Source organism: Dermacentor silvarum, chromosome 1 (genome assembly GCF_013339745.2).
Source record: "Dermacentor silvarum isolate Dsil-2018 chromosome 1, BIME_Dsil_1.4, whole genome shotgun sequence".
NCBI classification, from domain to species: domain Eukaryota; kingdom Metazoa; phylum Arthropoda; class Arachnida; order Ixodida; family Ixodidae; genus Dermacentor; species Dermacentor silvarum.
In genome coordinates, this window is record NC_051154.1 from 356296778 (window position 1) to 356314588 (window position 17811).

The 17811-nt window shown below is 42.6% G+C and overlaps 1 long non-coding RNA gene across 1 annotated transcript; it reads left to right on the forward strand.

Moving 5' to 3' along the window:
* The first annotated feature begins 10 nt into the window (after positions 1-10).
* On the forward strand, positions 11-17296 carry LOC119437432 (uncharacterized). Its single transcript, XR_005189367.2, has 4 exons — positions 11-111; positions 4241-4366; positions 13421-13608; positions 16762-17296. It is a non-coding gene; the product is annotated as an uncharacterized LOC119437432 (long non-coding RNA).
* Positions 17297-17811: the final 515 nt, after the last annotated feature.

A 17811-nucleotide genomic window follows, 5' to 3' on the forward strand; every position in this document is an offset into this window, starting at 1 on the left:
GGGAGATTGTGATGTGGCAAAGCTAACCTTGGAGAGAAAAAATGTCACAGTTTCGCCCTAAGGGCGAAGCAATGAATGCGATAGCAACACAGCACTGTCATACGAAGTAAGGTGAGCGGCTTTGGTAGCAATATGAATTGTAGTAAACATGAGCTAATTAAGTAAGCAGGTGTGCTGCGCCGTAAGTAGACCAACATGAAGAGAGACTCGATGACCACGAGAAGGCGCGTGTGAAACGGTGGTGTTGATGAGAAGCGCTTCCCGTGGGCAGCGCGTGCGAAGGGACACACCTGTAGTGCTGCACTGCCGATCCGGGCAGCATTGCATGTGTAGCGTGCGTTGGAAAATGTGGCCCGACTATTACTAACTGAATGAACAAGCGTGGTGTGAGCGCGCACAAACAAACATGAATAGATCACACTGAATGACTGCAGACAACGACTGTCAAAACGCTGGCAGCAAGCAGCTGGCGAAGGTACGTGCGGTCTATCGCTTCAACGGAAACTGAGCGGCGAATGCACGGCGCATAAAGGTCAGAGCCGTGTGGAGATAAGCGACGGTGCGAGCGAGCTACGAGCGCGGTTGCTAGCAGAGTAGAAGTGCACCCCCCTCCCCCCCCCCAGCTCCCTCTGGCGCTGGCTTCCCGCTTCCTTGCTTGCGCGTGGGAGATTGAGTGCGTTCGCTCTCCGTGATAGCGCGCGTCCCCGCACGCTTTCGCTCGGGCATACGGCGCGCGGCGAAGATTTTATCTATAGGGAACCTGACAGCGACGCCGACGGCAGAAATCCGGTTGAAGTGTCCATATAATTGCTATCGCAATAAAAGCTTTGGCCTACCACCTTGCACGAGCCCAATGGCGTGTGAAACCGCGGTTTGATGCATCGCGCGCTTAAAAATGTGTCTTATCTGTGCCTTTTTTTGCCACCTCAAGGGCTTTAATCGAGTTTATTATACTTTTCCCGATCATTTCTGGCTCTGATTTCTTCATATGTGAAAGAGGAGAGATCAATGTTGCTGAAACAACTAAAAACACAAAACCAGTTTTTTTAATGAAAATCGCCGTTTTTTGACCCGCCTCTCCCCTTAAGCCCGGGCTGCAAGAGGAAGTCGACCTGGAAAAGCCCTAATGCAGGGGTGGGATTCCTGCGCCAATGGTGCCATTTTTGATACAAACGCAATTTTCTGCGCCAAACAGAGAAAATTGACCGAAATTTCGCCACACTGTGCCAGAAGGGCTTCGGCATGTGTGCTCTGGCAGTGGCCGCGAACAGCGAGCAGATTCATTTTACGAAAAGAATTTGCACACCGTGCGAAGGCTCCTCCCACAGTTTCTCGTAATTTTCGTGTTCATAACACTGGACGTTTTGGTGCTTTTGGCAAGTGGCCGGCGCGCACGTGGCCACTCCCAGCTGTAGCTGCTGCTGTTGGAACGGCCAGGCCGGCTGTACTTCGAGTGTACTAGAATATGCTTGAGTGGGCCGAGCGGTGCTGTGGTCCCTAGCTGAGGTGCAAAATAACAAAAAGTAGGCTGAGGGCACTCCGAGTGAACTAGGTATTAGGAAGGCGTGATCTGCAGTGGGTGCAGCCAGAAGGCGTCTCTGTTGCCAGGGCTGGTACAACGTAAAGCTATTGCAATCTATTTTTGTGCCCATAGAGGTGCGGCCTGAGCTATTTGGACCTATCACAATGGGCTAATGGTGTATTTGGAATAAAAAGTCGCACTTTCGAAAGCGATGCATCAATTGCAATAGTAAATTAGTAGACAGCTATACAAAGTAAGGGTAGTCGTTTTATCAGCCCTCTAAACTTGTAAACATTCACTTACTAAATTAACAAGCATTGTGTCGCTTGCACTAGCAAACATGAACATGTCTCACTCAATGACTGCGGAAGGTCGCTGTCAGAAAGCACGGCAGCAGCAGCACGTTTATTGGCCTTCGTGCTGCCTCTTGTTTCAACGTGAACTAAGCGGCGAAAACAGCACTCACGAAGCTATCAGCACTCGTATTCTGTCCAAATTGCAGATCGCTTTCAATATAGGGATCTCGCGGTCACCAGAGAACCCCCCAGCTCCCTCCACTCCACGCAGTGCCATGCGCGTGACGAGAGATCGCACGCTTCCTTCCCGCTTTCATCCCTTGCGGGAGCGATATTGAGCCGCCATCGTTGGCTCACCGTCGCATGTTTTCAGTAGCACATACGGTGTGCGTCGCCGCAGATAAATTTAGAAGTTAGGCCGTTTTTGTTAAATAATTGAATATGTGTTTTTATTTCTAGTGCAAGTAATGTCTGCCTCTCTGAATAATCTAGTTCAAGGACTAGGATTATTTTAGTGCCCCATGCAAGCTTTCCTCGATATGCATTCGTATGAAAACACTTATAACTGCCTGTGCACCATCGATCATAAATCTCGTTTCACTGATTGCACCTGCAACATTATCTATAAGATACCGCTGAGCTTTGGCAGAACTTATATTGCACACACAGGACAGTGTTTCACTGATAGAGCTCGTGAGCACAACAATAACGGGAAGAATGGCTTTGGAAGTCATTTAGCGGGACATTGCAAAAAGTGCCCATGCACTCCTATACCTCATAACATAGTACGCAATGACAGAAACTTGCTAACTTCTTAAATATTAGTACGTGAACATCATTTTATAATGATTGGTATAAGAGCTGTTCATTATTCAAAAACTATTCAATGTTCTATACGATTCGCTTCTGGCATTATCACCATCATTCATTAACCCTTTTCCTCCCCGTCCCTTTTCCCCAGTGTAGAGTAGCAGGCCAGTGCAAATTACAGCTCAGCCCGACCTCTCTGCCTTTCTATAAATAAATTTTTTTCTTTTATTTGATTTGTATTCGTTTGGTCTCAAAATCACTATTCGCACACCACTAATATATTTATGGCAGATTTATGTTCTTCAGAGTGACTTTTCGAGAAGTAGGCAAGTAAAATTTAGGTGACAATAAGTCAACCAAAATTTTTTGAGTATTCGCAGATTTACACGTGCAGATTTACACGTGCTTTACACATGCAAGATAAAGTAGCATAAATTTCTTTGATGTAACGAAATTTACAAAGCTTATTTTAGTAAACTAGATGAAGCGAGAATAGTCCTAAACTACTGCACTGACAGCCACATAGAGCTAAGAAAAAAATCAGTTTTGACGAAAGCCAAGGGGTGATAGCACAATGAGAATTTTTTCTAGAAAAGTCCCAGAGGGCTGCAGCACCTTCAGCGTGATGCTAGGCGACGCTTCATTCTGAAATGACGTTTTTTTGTGTCGTCGCCGCTATACATGTACGGCGGAGACCTTAAAGGGTTAAAGAAGCCAGTCCACTTGCATGTGGCTCTTAAGAAGACTGAGCATTTCTTTCTATAATTGTCATGTTCTGCATCATATGTTAGTGTAACTAGCTTGGCACACAATTACAGAGAATCTTCGTTGTTGCAGTCATTGAGGCAGGAAACTTCAATATAAGCAGTATTTTCTTAAAGTAGAGTGAGGACTCTCTACTTTAAGAAAATACTGCTTATAACAACCATTGTAGGGCGAGAAGTGCACTACAATTCCATGTGATCGTAGGCTCAAATGAAGCCACACCTATTTCTAGTGACGTAACAGCATTGTATATGGAGCATAAAGAGTGGAATAAAGTACTGCACGGAATCTCGGCCATGACGGCCACATTTCTATGCGGGCAAAATGTGAAAACACCCGTGTGCTTAGATTTAGATGCACGATAAAAACCCAAGGTGGTCCAAAATTCCGGAGTCTCCTACTACGGCATGCCTAATGGTGAGATTGTGGTTTTGGTGCCTAACACCCCATAATTTAATTTTTTAATAAAGTTCTGTACATTTTAATTAAGAAAGTAAAAAAAATTAATTTTAGTTGCCAGTAGTCCCCTCCAAGATTCCTTTATGAATGACATGAAGTTTTCACATTTTGCTTTTAGGCAAGCAAAGTTCACACCTTTGAAGTCGAGGATATTCATAAAGTTGTGCTGTTTCTCTATGCCCTCTTATGCATTTATGCTAAGTGGAGTCTCGTGCCACTTCGCTTTGAATAAAATAAGCTGGCCATGCTCTGCAGTTGTGCCCGCGAAAAGTTTGAATAAAGCAAAAGATAAATCAGTTTTGTTATAACGAGGGTGTACTGTATGCCACGCTCTTGCATGTTGCACTTGGTTCTTAAAACTTGTTCTGAATTTTTGTTCTTTTTCCAGGCTTCACCTATGACAAGTTTCCTTGTACCAACGTGGCCTATGAAAAGAACACCCTGGTCTCGCTTCTCACATGGGACTTAAAATCTCCTGAAGAGCCCAAGTTGGGCAGCTCAAGCCAAAACACAGGTGATGTGCATTTGGAAATCTTGACATTTTTACGTTCATTTATGTTTGCTGTGCTAGTCTCTTAGAGCCGAATAGACCGATCCCACCTACCAGTTTCACGACGCCACCGCTGCCGCGGTGCATGCTGGTACTTGTCATCCGGCCGCTCCAGCGGCCCAGTGTGCCTGTGCGTCCTGTTTCCGAACTCTTTTTGGCAATTATTATGGTTCGTGTTGAGCCATCGTGCGATGGGAGGATTGACCTGTACGTTCCTGGGTGCTACAACAACCACATAAGGGACAAAGGCTTCGGATTCTGTGTTTTATAAAGAGCGAAAGCTTCAAGAGACGTAGATCCAACGGATTAATAGGTGGTACTTGTAATACACAGCGTGAGAAAAAACACGGGGACGAATAGCGGCCGCATTTCGATGGGGGCAAAATGCTAAAACATTCATGTACTTAGTATTTCCCGGAATTTATAGATTTGTCGATTATCGATTAGGTATTGATTGGCTATCGATTACGTATCGCAAGTTATTGGCCACGTATTTGGGCTAGACTAAGCATTACCAAGTCGTCCCCAGCGTTTCCTGAAATTTATTGATTATTGATCGATTAGCTATTGATTGCTTATCGCAAGGTATTGGCCACGTATGTGGGCTAATCTAAGCACTACCAAGTCATTCCCAGCATTTTCCGGAATTTATTGATTATTGATCGATTATCAATTAGCTATTGATTGGCTATCGCAAGGTATTGGCCGCGTATTTGGGCTAGGCTAAGCACTTCCAAGTGATCCCCAGCATCCCCTGAAATTTATTGATTATTGATCTATTATCGATCAGCTATTGATTGCTTATCGCAAGGTATTGGCCACGTTTGGGCTAGGCTAAGAACTACCAGGTCATCCACAGCATTTTCCGGAATTTAATAATTATTAATCGATTATCAATTAGCTATTGATTGGCTATCGCAAGGTATTGGTTACATATTTGGGCTAGGCTAAGTACTACCACGTCATCCCCAGAATTTTCCGGAATTTATGATTATTGATCAATTATCGATTAGCAATTGATTGGCTATCGATGACTTCGCGATCATTGGCTATTGGCGTTTTTATGTTAAAAACGCCGCCTAGCTTACCCAACTTCTAGATATCGCTGTTACCGAAGTCTGCAAGTCGTGCGCGAAACCCCTGTAGGTAAGCATCATTAGGGCACGAAGGTTTCAGCGCCGCATTTCAAACCTGTCTCCAACAGGTATACAAATCTTATTATGTCCATCGCTAAGCAAACATAACGTTGCAGTCACCGAGATGCACGTGTGCAAAAATAGTAACGCAAAACGACCGCGTACAAAGCTTGAACAAATACGATGCTCAACGCGTAATCAGCGGGTAACATCCGAAATGAAAGAGCAGGAGGCACTTTTCAATGTTCGCCTCGCATGCTACAATGAACAGCCGATGTCATTTATTAAAATACATGAATTTTTCTCGGTGGTGGAGTCGCAGAGATGTCTGCGAAGCTCGTGCGCTGTACTCAACCAGCGCGGACAGCGGTTACAGTGGCTGTACCGCGGTGGTGTGGGTCACCAGTTGACTACAACCAAGATGGTGACAGTGCTACTTCCGGAAAACCGGCGCATGTGCAGATCGGTCGGTGGGATCGGTCTATTGGGATTTCTCATATGAGCATACAAATGTGCTTTTGTAAATCTTGACATGTTTATGGTATTATTATTTATGTTGATTAACATGTTAGATGGTTTAAAGCAGCATACTGGAGTTATGCTTTGTAATGTTTCGCAACATTTTTATGTTAATTTTCGATATAGTTCCACCAAAGATAGTGTTTCCTTGCTTTTTTATATTTTTGATATCTTGGGTCATTACATGCCAAACAACCCAGTTTTTTCAAAACTGTTGCATGATGGCACACCATATCAAATTTGTTTGATGGAGCAAAAGTAGGTAGATTGCGAAAATTTTTGAAAACTTTGGATTCACACATACACCTGCAAGTGCATTAGTGCCATTGTCAGAATGGTTCTGTTAGATAAAAACTGTATTTCACATAAGTTCGCAAAATGGTTTGTTTTGCTGTCCCCAATGCGTGAGTAAGAATTAAAAGGTATAAGCTTGAATTTGAAGTGCAACAAACACTCTCCCGTAATGTCAATGACTTGCCTTTCATGTGTGCATTAAACCAGATCTTGTGTGAATTCTTTCATTCTAACTTTTTTTTTTGTGGCACTGAACAAAATTGAAATCGAACTCAACTCACATGAGCAACAATATTAATCTTCTAGCGTGTCACTAATATCCATAATTTTTCATATAAAAATCTGAGTAGTCATAATGAATAACATTGAATGAAGTACTTTCCCATCCTTCATTCATATAATCTCGGATCGACCATCTACATAAAGTATTGATTCCTTGTTGTCACACTAGCCAACACTTATTTTTATTGCGATAGCAATTATATGGACACTTCAACGGGATTTCTGCCATGGTCGTCGCCGTCAAGTTCCGTATAGATTCCAAGGGCGATAAAATCGTCGCCGCACGCCGTATGCACGATAGCGCGCGGGGGACGCGCGCTATCACGGAGAGCCAACGCACGGCAGCCAGCAAGCAAATGCAATTGTTGCGCGAAAGGCCGGGGGGGGGGGCTATGGGGGGGAGGGAGGCGGGGAGACGCTGTGCTACGGCACCAAATGCTTATCTTGCAGCCCAGTGCAAGGGGAACTGGCAGCACAATCTCCCACGCGAAAGCAAAAAAAAAAAGCGGGGAGGCAGCGCCGGAGGGAGGGGGGGAGCAGCTTCTACTCTGCCAACAAATACGCTTGCACTGGCTATGGTGGCCGTCGCCCGCACCGTCTCTTATCTCCACACGGCTCTGACCTTTGTAAATGCCGCTCAGTTTCCGTTGAAGCGATAGACCGCACTCTTCTTTGCCCGCTGGCTGCAGCGGCTGCGCTTGCTGCCATCATTTTGACAGTCGTTGTTTGCGGTCATTCAGTGTGATCTATTCATGTTTGCTTGTGTGCGATGACACCACGCTTGTCAATTCAGTTAGAAAGCGAATGTGTCCAACTTTATGCGGCCGATAAAACTACTCTACTATCCCTACTCCGAATAGCTCTCTACCAATTTGCTATCGCAATTGATGCTTCGCCTTTCGGGCGAAACTGCGACATTTTTGTTCCTCATCCGCTGGGGTGGATCAGTCAGCTAAGGCGCTGATGAGCGAGAGGTTGCGGGATCAAATCCCGGTGGTGGCGGCCGCATTTTGATGGCAGCGAAATGCAAAAACGCCCGTGTGCTTGCGTTGAAGTGCACGTTAGAGAACCCCAGGTGATCAAAATTATAACGGAGCTCTCCACTGTAGCGTGCCTCATAATCAGAACTGGTTTTGGCACGTAAAACCCCAGAAACCAGAAAGAATTCTTTCATTCCTCAAACTTGTAATGTTTGAAACCACTTGCCTGCCTCTATTGTATCTGTTACGGATGCCAGTGAATTTAAGAATGCACTTGAATATGTTACCTGATATTCACATTGTGTTTTTTTGTATTGTTGCCACTCCTTTCTGTAACCCCCTATGGGCCCTGAAAGTACTCAAATAAATAAGTCGGTGTGGAATGACCTGCTCAGGAACCTAGTAATCATGGCAGAAAACACAACTGGATCATGCAACAAGCAATGCAGCACAATAAAGTGCTACCATGGCATCACTTATTGCAATTGTCATCTTGTTTCAGAGGTACATAATGTTTAGTGAAATTGGCACACATCATTCAACCTCTAAATAAGAGGTTTATGCAAAATTACCATCTTTGAGTTTTACAGAAGTTTTAAAGATTGCCTATGGCAGATAGCATAAATCTTGTTTTTGAGCTGGTATATTCAGAGCGTTGTACAATAAATTTAAACACATATTCTACTAATTCTCACAAATTTACTAATACTGTGGAACGTCGTTGATACGATTCCGCGTGATACGTTTTTGGGGATGATACGTTCTTTTTTCTTTCCCTGAAAAATACGATTTGGTTGGATAATACGTTGCATGATACGATTTTCAGATGATATGCTTTATTTTCCGATTTCCGTGAAGATCGTATCAACGCGATTCCACTGTACACTTAAGGCAAATCAGTTCTGCGAATCCTGCAAAGTGAAGGAAATAAAATGAAAAGGAAATATTGTCATGCAGCCGAATCCAGTACGAAGCTACAATGGAAACCCATGCCCTTATGCTTTGAGTTGTCGATTGATTCGGCCTTGTGCTGCGATCTACTTGCCTCCTGGTTCAGATGGTAGAGTGACTGACTCTAATAGAACTAATAGAGGCACATTACATACGAAAGGAAGTAGACAAATGTGTAAATTTTTCATCTCTCGCTTTGTAGGAGCAAGAAATAGCATTTTTGCATGATAGAATATGATATTGCAGATTTTGCAGATGTTTATGTGACGGGCGTACGCATGCCTATGGTGGAAAAAGTATAAATGGCTGATGAAATTCAAATACACATCCAGTTGGCAGTCAGCGCTTGTCTGTGGTATTTGTTTCTTCAAGACCTTATTGACTTAAAAATTACCACCCTGTATATCAGTGTCTGCTGTGGGCTCATGCGATTTGAGCCATGGTTACTATCACTGGCTAATAAAGAAAGCATGTACTTTTTTTTGGTGTTCCTCTGAAGTCTCATGTGAGTGTGATTGTACATTTATTTATTTATTTATTTACTTACTTACTTATTTTTTGCTATATATTTCTATTGGGAAATGTATTTTACTTTACGTCCACACAGACTTTACATCTGTCAGAATTCAACTTTCTTTTGGGGTCAATCTTCAGGCAATTTGTACTTTGCAATAGTCTTAAACAAGTTTTTGGTGTTCTCAATCTGCTAATGGTTGTACATTTACACAATTGTTTTGTTACAAATAAACACTTCACCTAGAGAAATGTTTTTGTCCGCATCAATTTTGCACTGTTTGAACTGTTGATTTAGTGAAGGAGCATTGACTTTGGTGTGCTAAGCCAATTGAAAACCTGGCATAATGGTTCTGCCAGCAACTTTGCCATATGGCTTTTACAGGCTATCCAAGAGCATGCTGTTGACCCCTGTCCTTTCTTATACAAGGACTATATCAACGTGGAATCTAAATTAGTGCTATGTGACACAACATAGCTAAGCAGTATCTTAAGAAAAATGCAGTTTTCAACATTGCTCAACATACAGGGTGCCCTAACTATCATGCACCAAGATTTAAAAACAATCAAATGCCATGCAACTGGACAGAACCAAGGTAGTGTTGTTTGCCGTCGCTTTGAGATATTCATATTTTTGAGAAGCTTGCATATATTGCAGACGTGCGTCCATAAGCCTTCAAACCATGCTTAAACCATAAGCACTTTCTGCTGCCACTCGTGCGGCTTTAGCTCGGACCCCCCATTCTGCGTGGGATATGACTTGCTTATATGCTGTGAGCAGCAAGGCGATAGGCTATAATTAAAGGAAAAGCGCATTGCCAACACATAATTGTCTCCTCTTTTATTAGAATAAACGTAGGCTTCTGTGATTCTTAAGTTATGGAAAAAAGTAAAACTGTAATTTCTCAGGGCTTCAACACAACACATCTGTGTATTGCAACAAAGCATCAGTGTATTGCAGTGAAGCAAAGATAATATGCGTGCTTACGCAGTGCATGCAACACGTTATTATGAAAACTGTAAACCTCACTGGGCCACGGTTGTCGCCTTTATTATCTCAAGTGCATCTCTGAGGCCTCCGTCTGAACATAATTTTATTTTCGCTTGCTCTACAATTTCACAGCAATACATAAAAGTATTTTGGAGAAGTTCTTTAAAGCACATTCATCATCGTGAAATGCGTATAACCCCCCACTCGAAAAGAAGAAAAACAAAACGAAGAATACCTACCAGATCACAAAGGATGCAAAATGCGTCCATGAAATAAAAGCAGGTACAGGAGCGTAGTCTTCAGACTCATTCCTCATGGTGTATATATACGAACATGTCTTGGTTTTATTGGTATTGTTTAGACAATTTTTATTAAAGCAATGCTGATTGAAACAAGGCATATGATCTGAAACAGTGTGTGGAGGATTCTATAATGTTTTGTGGTTACGAGCACTAGTGCATATACTTGACTCGCATCTGGTATGCTAACAAGACACCCCAGATAAACCACCTGACAAAGCAAGTGGACAGGTTATTCATTTGATAGTCGCATAACGTTTCTACACTTAGTCTTATATAACTGGATCACTCAACTAGCCTAGGAGAAACTGTTTACGAACAGGGAGGCAGTTTTAATTCTCAAGACATGCTGAAGTAAGCTCAAGTTCATTGCATGTGCATGCAGAAGTGCGGTAACTCAAAATGCTTTCATTCAAAAGTATGTTGCAGAGCGTTTTTTTCACGAGCAACGGTAGGCCTGCATGTTGTTGAACTATGAAGCCTACTTCATAATTTATAGTGTAAAAAGACGTATAATAAGAAAAGCCAGAGTTGACACCAGCATGTTTTTGACTAGTAAAGCATGAATCTCTTCGAACTGGCCCAGTAGTCCATTCTCGATGACCTACTGTAGTGCACAGGGATATTGTGAAATGTTTTTAGCAGAGAGAGTAATATGCATTAAAAAAAGCTTGCCGTCCCAAAAAGTGGTTCTAAACAGTAAATAACTGATAATGTAGCTTCAGGTTCTTGAATAATTTGTGATGTATACATGATCCACATACATGTAAATGGGAGCTGCCTTATCGTAGCATCATTATTTTTCCAAGTACCAAAGAAAATGATAAAGTTTGTTAGTGTCAAGTAACCAACACATTGGCTTCTTGTCACGAAAGGACTCGGCCAGACGCAATGTCAGAGATCCTTGCTGCATAGTAATGCAGAGGAGGTTTTTGGCGAAGGCCCCATCTCGTGCAAGCCTTTTGTTTGAATAATTGCCATGTTTCGTTTTGAAGCTGTTACTTATAAATTCTTGGCATGGGCTTGTTTTAACAGTGTGAGACTGTCCAAAACTGTGCACGACTGTTGTCTTGAAGGTCAGTTGGCAGCAATAATTACACCTGCTCAAGCTTACTGCCATGGAGTACTTGTTGTGCTCTGGCATTTAAGGAGTCATCAATGGGAATTGCCATACAACAGAGATGGGCTCATGTACTCTGCATTCATAGTGCAGGACTTTAGTGCCGGCAATTTGAGAGACAACAGTTGGTACCGTCTCACAGATGAATCCCAATGAATCTAAGAACATGTAAACATATAATAGGTTTCAATGGAATTTTATTCCAATGCACAGACACACGGTAAAAAAACGCATGAGTTGGAATGTGCATGCATTAATCCAGGACGGTGACTGCAGATTCACTTCACACAGTACTAGTAGGGTTTGGAACACGATGGCAAAGCATATATATTGCACTGCAGGAGTATAGCACTCTGGAACTTTTGCTTCTTGAATGTCCTCAGACAGTTTGCCTGTGCTGCTGTGAAAGTGGGCTCTGCATCCTTTCCACCAGTCTCGGATGCTTTTTGTCAGTGATAATACAAGTGATTCCACCTTTGTGTCGTACGCTATCTAGCTTCATTGATTGTCTCCTAGTAGATACATCAGGGAGGTCAACTTACGTCTACTTCCCAGGTCTAGTGTCATGTTTCGGTTTTGTCGAAGAGTGCAACCTCACTTCGAAGGTGAAAAACATTTCCCCATTCTTTGCTCCTCAACACAGTTCATGGCTTGGTTTCCTCTCAATTGTGCCCATTCAGTGCATCATTTGGGTACAAACTGCCAAATTATCTTCTAACTTTTTTCACTGCGAGTTGTTTTGTTTCTCCTGTACATATACTTACCCTAGCCAGCTAATTTTTGAAAACCTAATTTGTTTGTCGAAATGCATTTTGCTCAGAATACCTATATTTCAAAGCATTGCCTGGCTTATCTCCATGGAGTGCTTCATTTGTAATTTTCCTCTGTAAACAATATGCTAATCTTACATCAGGCCCGTGATTAATAGCAAGTCCTAGTTGCACTTGAATACCAGACCAAATGTTCAGGTAAACTTTCCACACTTCTTACACTACCTCTTAACTGTAATTTCACTGTAACTCTATGTTTAATATGATTGGGCTTCACTTAACGTTTAATTAGATTACATGTGCATATTGTCCCAAATAACAATTACTATGTTTCATGAGTACTTCTTTGTGTTTGTCTATATCTACCTTTGCTACGTCAGCGCTAGTCCCATCTGTTCCTCTTTTTTGTGCCGTATAGTTTGCGCCGTTTTTGTAAGATGTACAACATATAACAATTAGCCCAGCTTTTATTATCACTATGTCATTTTGCTGTGTGGTGACTGCCAGATCATTGGTATCATTAGGCACTAAAAAGCCCACTTTCTTTTAACTAAAATCCTAGAGCTCCAAAAAAGGCTTATCTTGAGCTACCCTATGTTCACAATGACTGGAGCGTAAGCGTTTGAAGAATGTCACATTGAAGAGCAGCACAGCACACTTGTCCAGGCAAGAATTGATGCACCTTGCAAGAGCTCATGCTTATTCCGTCACGGTCGGCAGTGAAGATGACCTACTACAGTGTTTAAGGATCTAGCTATCTGAACAATTGTAAAATTGTTGCGTCTTAGTAACTTTAGCGAGGGAGCCATTACAGTTTTATGCTGGTGTCCTCAGCATTATGCTCATTCAAACGCTCAGGTGCTGCATTTTAAGTTGCAATGCAAAGGAACATTTTTTTTGTCTGAGTAAACAGAGCCCTGTGATGTAGCCTTGCTTCGTTCCTGTGGAAAGAAGCATGCAAAAAGGCGCTTGACTCTTGGCTGATGTAGGCAGAGAGGTACTGATGCTGTTCTGAGGTCATTCATAGAACCCGCCAGGCTGCATGCTCGGACTTTTCAGTGCTGCCTTGCACTAGATACATTCTGACTGATGTTGTGCTGGATGGAGTGGGGCCTCTTCCTTGGTTCTTGGCAGATGGCTCAGCTGATGTGCGTATCCTGCAGGCACCCTTTTGGAGCCTCTCGTGAGCACTGGTCGACGTCTGGCAATGCTCGTCGGTTGCACACATATTTGACATACGTTGTGTGTCCTAGCAGCAGCAGTTGTCAATTGAAGGTCACGTAAGCCCAGCTGCATTGCCTCCATTCTGCACACGGTCCAGCCCATACGCAAGGCCCCGCATGATAACAAGGTAAGCAGGATTGTGTTCGTTCATGGTGTGCACAGCCTATGATGAGCAGATCTCCAGGCTCTAGCAGGCATCTTCTCGAGCCTGCACAGAAGGTGTTGAAATAAAACAGATTAACCCCAGTATATTTCACACCATTTCACACCAACAGACACTGTATATTTTGTTTGCTGTTACTTGTGTCCAAGCAATGGTTCACACGTAGAGGTAAGCTGAAGCAAGTGAGGAGTTCTTTTTTGTCTTTTCTGCATGGTTAAGGCTCATACACAGTTAACTTTGCAGCAACTACGACAGCGACGGCTCCATTTACTAATGCTGCCACTTTAGTGTAGTCAAAAAGAAAATGAGTTGACTCTTCTGAAATCAGAAACACATCTGGCAGCCGTGGTAAAATGTTAAGTAAAGTTCACCTGGACTGTTTTTCACTATACCTGTAATGCTCAGGCATTAACATATTAGTGAGTATAGTAGAGAGTCTAAAATTACACGTACGCCATGCTATGTTTATATTTCACTTTGTTTGGAAATTAGAAAATATACTGTACTGATTTGGTGTAGAAGGCATTTTTTAAATATTTGTACTGAATTTCATTCGGAGGTTTTTGAATTTACTTATTTAAATGCCCAAGGACAACATTCAAAGTATTGCTATGCAAACACTCCAATTATTTCCTTTTCTACTCTGCGGTGTGATTTCTTTCCCTCTCATTTACTGAAAATGAAGTTTTTCTATACTCCAGTGATGTGATTACTGCTCCAAAATTCAATCCTGCTACATTTTCAGTAATGTGCTGCAAAGCTGCTGCAAAAGCTGTTTTCTGCCACTTTCTAAAAAAATTATTCTCTCAATTTCAAGGCAATTTACCATCTCAAGCAAAATCATTCCTCCTGCACAAACTACAAACTAAAAAGATGGTGTTGATAAATGTTGAGCTCCTCATCAACCATGGCATAATGACCAAGAGTTTCAGAGATGTTGAAAGTTAGTGGGGCTTTGCGCACCAAAGGCAAGAAAAGGCTCTCTACTGCTCTGGACAAAATTTCGCACAAAGGGAGTGTTAACTAGTCAGTATTCATAATAGAAGAAAAGTGCAAACGCTGTCACGCACAGATAGGACACAGGAAAGGGCCCTTGCGTCATGACAGATGAGCAAGCCGAGAATTAGTTGTCACCTAATTTACACTATTACCATGCACGTTTTCATTGTGAATTGATGAGTGTTAACTTAGTTATTTTTTTTAACAGGTATAGTCATTACTTACATATTTAGTTATTTTGAAACTAAGTGCTACATTTACCTAGGTACTACCCAGGATTGGAAATTACCCCAAAAAGTTCCAAACTGACCAATAATCCTGCATATTACCCAGGATTTATGGTTAGTGATGCTCATGATTTTATTGTGACAACCACTCTTGTGCCATTGCAAACTTCCTTTGTTGCTTTCATTTCAAACAGAGCCATTTGCACTTGCAAGTACAGTTGCTGACCGACTTTGCGGACCTCTCAGGGACAGAAAAATAGTTTGAAAAGTCTAACAGTCCGAAAAACTTGTTGATGCAAAAAATAAAATTTATTAGACTTAGGGTGGCGTAAATTATCTCTAAAGATACCCTGCCTCATGCTATGCTTGGAGTTGATCAGATTTGCTGGGATTTGCGCAAGACTGGCGTCGTCACCATATACAGTCGGCAAGGGCATCACTGCGTTGGCAATCTCCTTTGACGGCATGGAGGAAAGAAACAAAATAAGAGAGGCCCTGACGTCATGTATTTGAAGCCGGAAGTGCAGCCATGTTGGTGTGCCATCTCCCTTTGCGCCTCCAATCAGCTCGTTGGAGCAGATAGGCATTAGCTTTGAACTTGCATTGATACAAGCCTCCGCAAGTGTGCACTGCTGATGCGCATTACAACAAAGCCTATGAAACTTCTGTAACAGTTTCAGTGAAGCAGAAACGATGCTGTGTTTTTCTGTGGCACGTTGAAGAAGACGACGAAAACCCACACGGTGATTGTTTGAGTGTCTCTGTTGCTGGCTGACACTCGCACTCAAATACCCAAAACATAACTTTCAAGCTTCACAAGACACTCCAAAATTAGCTTGTCTCGCGAACAAAATGTTCTGCGAAAAAGACACTGGCAGAAAAATCTTATCTTACTTTTCGCAGGCGAGAGCAGCAGCGAGAGCTTCTGGGGCGTGGTTGCTATGGCAACGTTGACATTTGGAGTACCAGACCCAGTGTTCCTTTGTTAAAAACAGCACGTGACTTCCGCCACACTTTCTCCAACATGTCCGTGATGGCCAGGGCCTCTCCTACTCTTTCCTTGGTTGGCGGAGATCGCCATGGAGATCGCCACCTTACATTGCACCACTTGGCTCTTCCCAAGGCGCAGGAGGTGGTGCCAATCACACAAATGCGAAGCTGCACAAACACACAAAGATGTTATGTCTCCGAGACGCACCTGCTTCATGGACACCACGTGCAAAATAGCAACCGAAACTGCCGAAACTTTAAGAGAAAAAGAAACTTATGCCGCAGTAATTATGACGATAGTGCTGAATCAAAAAAAGAAATAAAAATGAAAAAGTGCCGTACCCTGGACCATTTTGTCAGCTAAGGTGGAGCGGGCATGGCCTCCGAGATTGAACAATAGCGCGTGCGCCTTCCACTTTTGGGGGCTCTAGAGCGGCCCACTGGAAGGCAAGCCTGGCCGACCCAGCGGAAAATCCGACAGGACGGCCTCCAGAATTGTGTAGCGTAGCTCGGAATGAGCAATTTAGTCAGGAAAATGAAACTTTGAGGCCTAAATGCATACAGAAAATTGAACTCTGACGGTCCGCTTGGGAAGTCTGTAATCCACCTTTACTGAGAATATGCTAAAACAGAAAGGTTTGTTTGAAAGCAATAATGGAAGTTGCATAGGGGAGTTCATTTCTCTGTGAAGTTTCAGTCCATAGCAGTTTTAGGTGCTATACTAGAGTGAATTTACGTATTAAGCAATGGCCTATGCACCTTTTTCTACTGGTCCGGTTAATGGCAAATGTATACAATGATGACAGATAAGTGCAGATTTTCTTGTCATGTAGTCACTAGATAGGCAGTTAGTTGTACACAAAATTTACAAACATTTGTGTATCTTATGCTTCACCGACAGGTTGACCACCAAAGCAGAGTGGATGGGGGTGTCTTTGAGGAGCTTGAATGTTGCCAGGTAGCCATTGCTGCTCTACTCTTTGTGGATCAGTACTACGACAGGGATAGCACCACTGAGACGGTGCATCAGTCGCATCACAAGAGGCTGTTGAATCCACAGACACGCTGTCCCTTGCAAGCTCAAGCTCCTGGAACCTGCGCATAATGGGGTCACTACAAGGACAGCCCAGCAGGTACTGCTGCCACCACGGCTCACTGTGACATGATTGCCTCGAAAGTTGTGTGAAAAGTGCACTTACAAAAGGAATCTTTTGGAACACTTTAACTGCACGAGCTTCACCAATCTGTATGGCAAGAAACGTTTCTACAAAATATTCTGTTTATATCCTAAGAAGAAAAATGGAGCCCAAAATAACACAGCAACTCTGGCAACATTGAGACTTTATATGTGCATCATGGAGCCAAGGAAAATTTAGTAATGGATACAATTCTTTCTTAATGAATAAAAATGTAGTCTTCACTTATTCATAAACAAATCAACTCTGTTCTATGAGGTAAACCATGAACAGTCACGCCGCGGTAGTGGCAAAATTTTCTTCCACAGATGAACAGACACGTTCACGACACTTTCTGTTGGAGCTAACAATGTAGGACACTGCTTGACCATTTGGGTGTCAAGTGTTATTACGAAAGGAAAAATTTTAAATGCTGTTTAAGTGACGCATTCCAAGTGTTTAAATTAAAACGCTATTTGCTGCGAATATTTTGCTGAACATATTGGAAGCTTTTTAATTTAAAAGTTCAAACAAAGTTTAAGACTTAACGCTAATGAATCTTTTTGAATAAAGATAGCTGGTATTGCTCAGGCAAGATGGCCTCTTAGTCATTGTCCCTTGAATAAACCTTGTAATCAACATTGAGGTCCTCTGAATAAGGGTTTACAAGAAGTTCTTGAATTTATGTATCGTTTGAAGAACCCGCAGGCTTTTTGTGCCACTGTGCCATGTTGAAAAATGGGAGATGTGAGCAACACTAGCGGTCACTAAGCTAT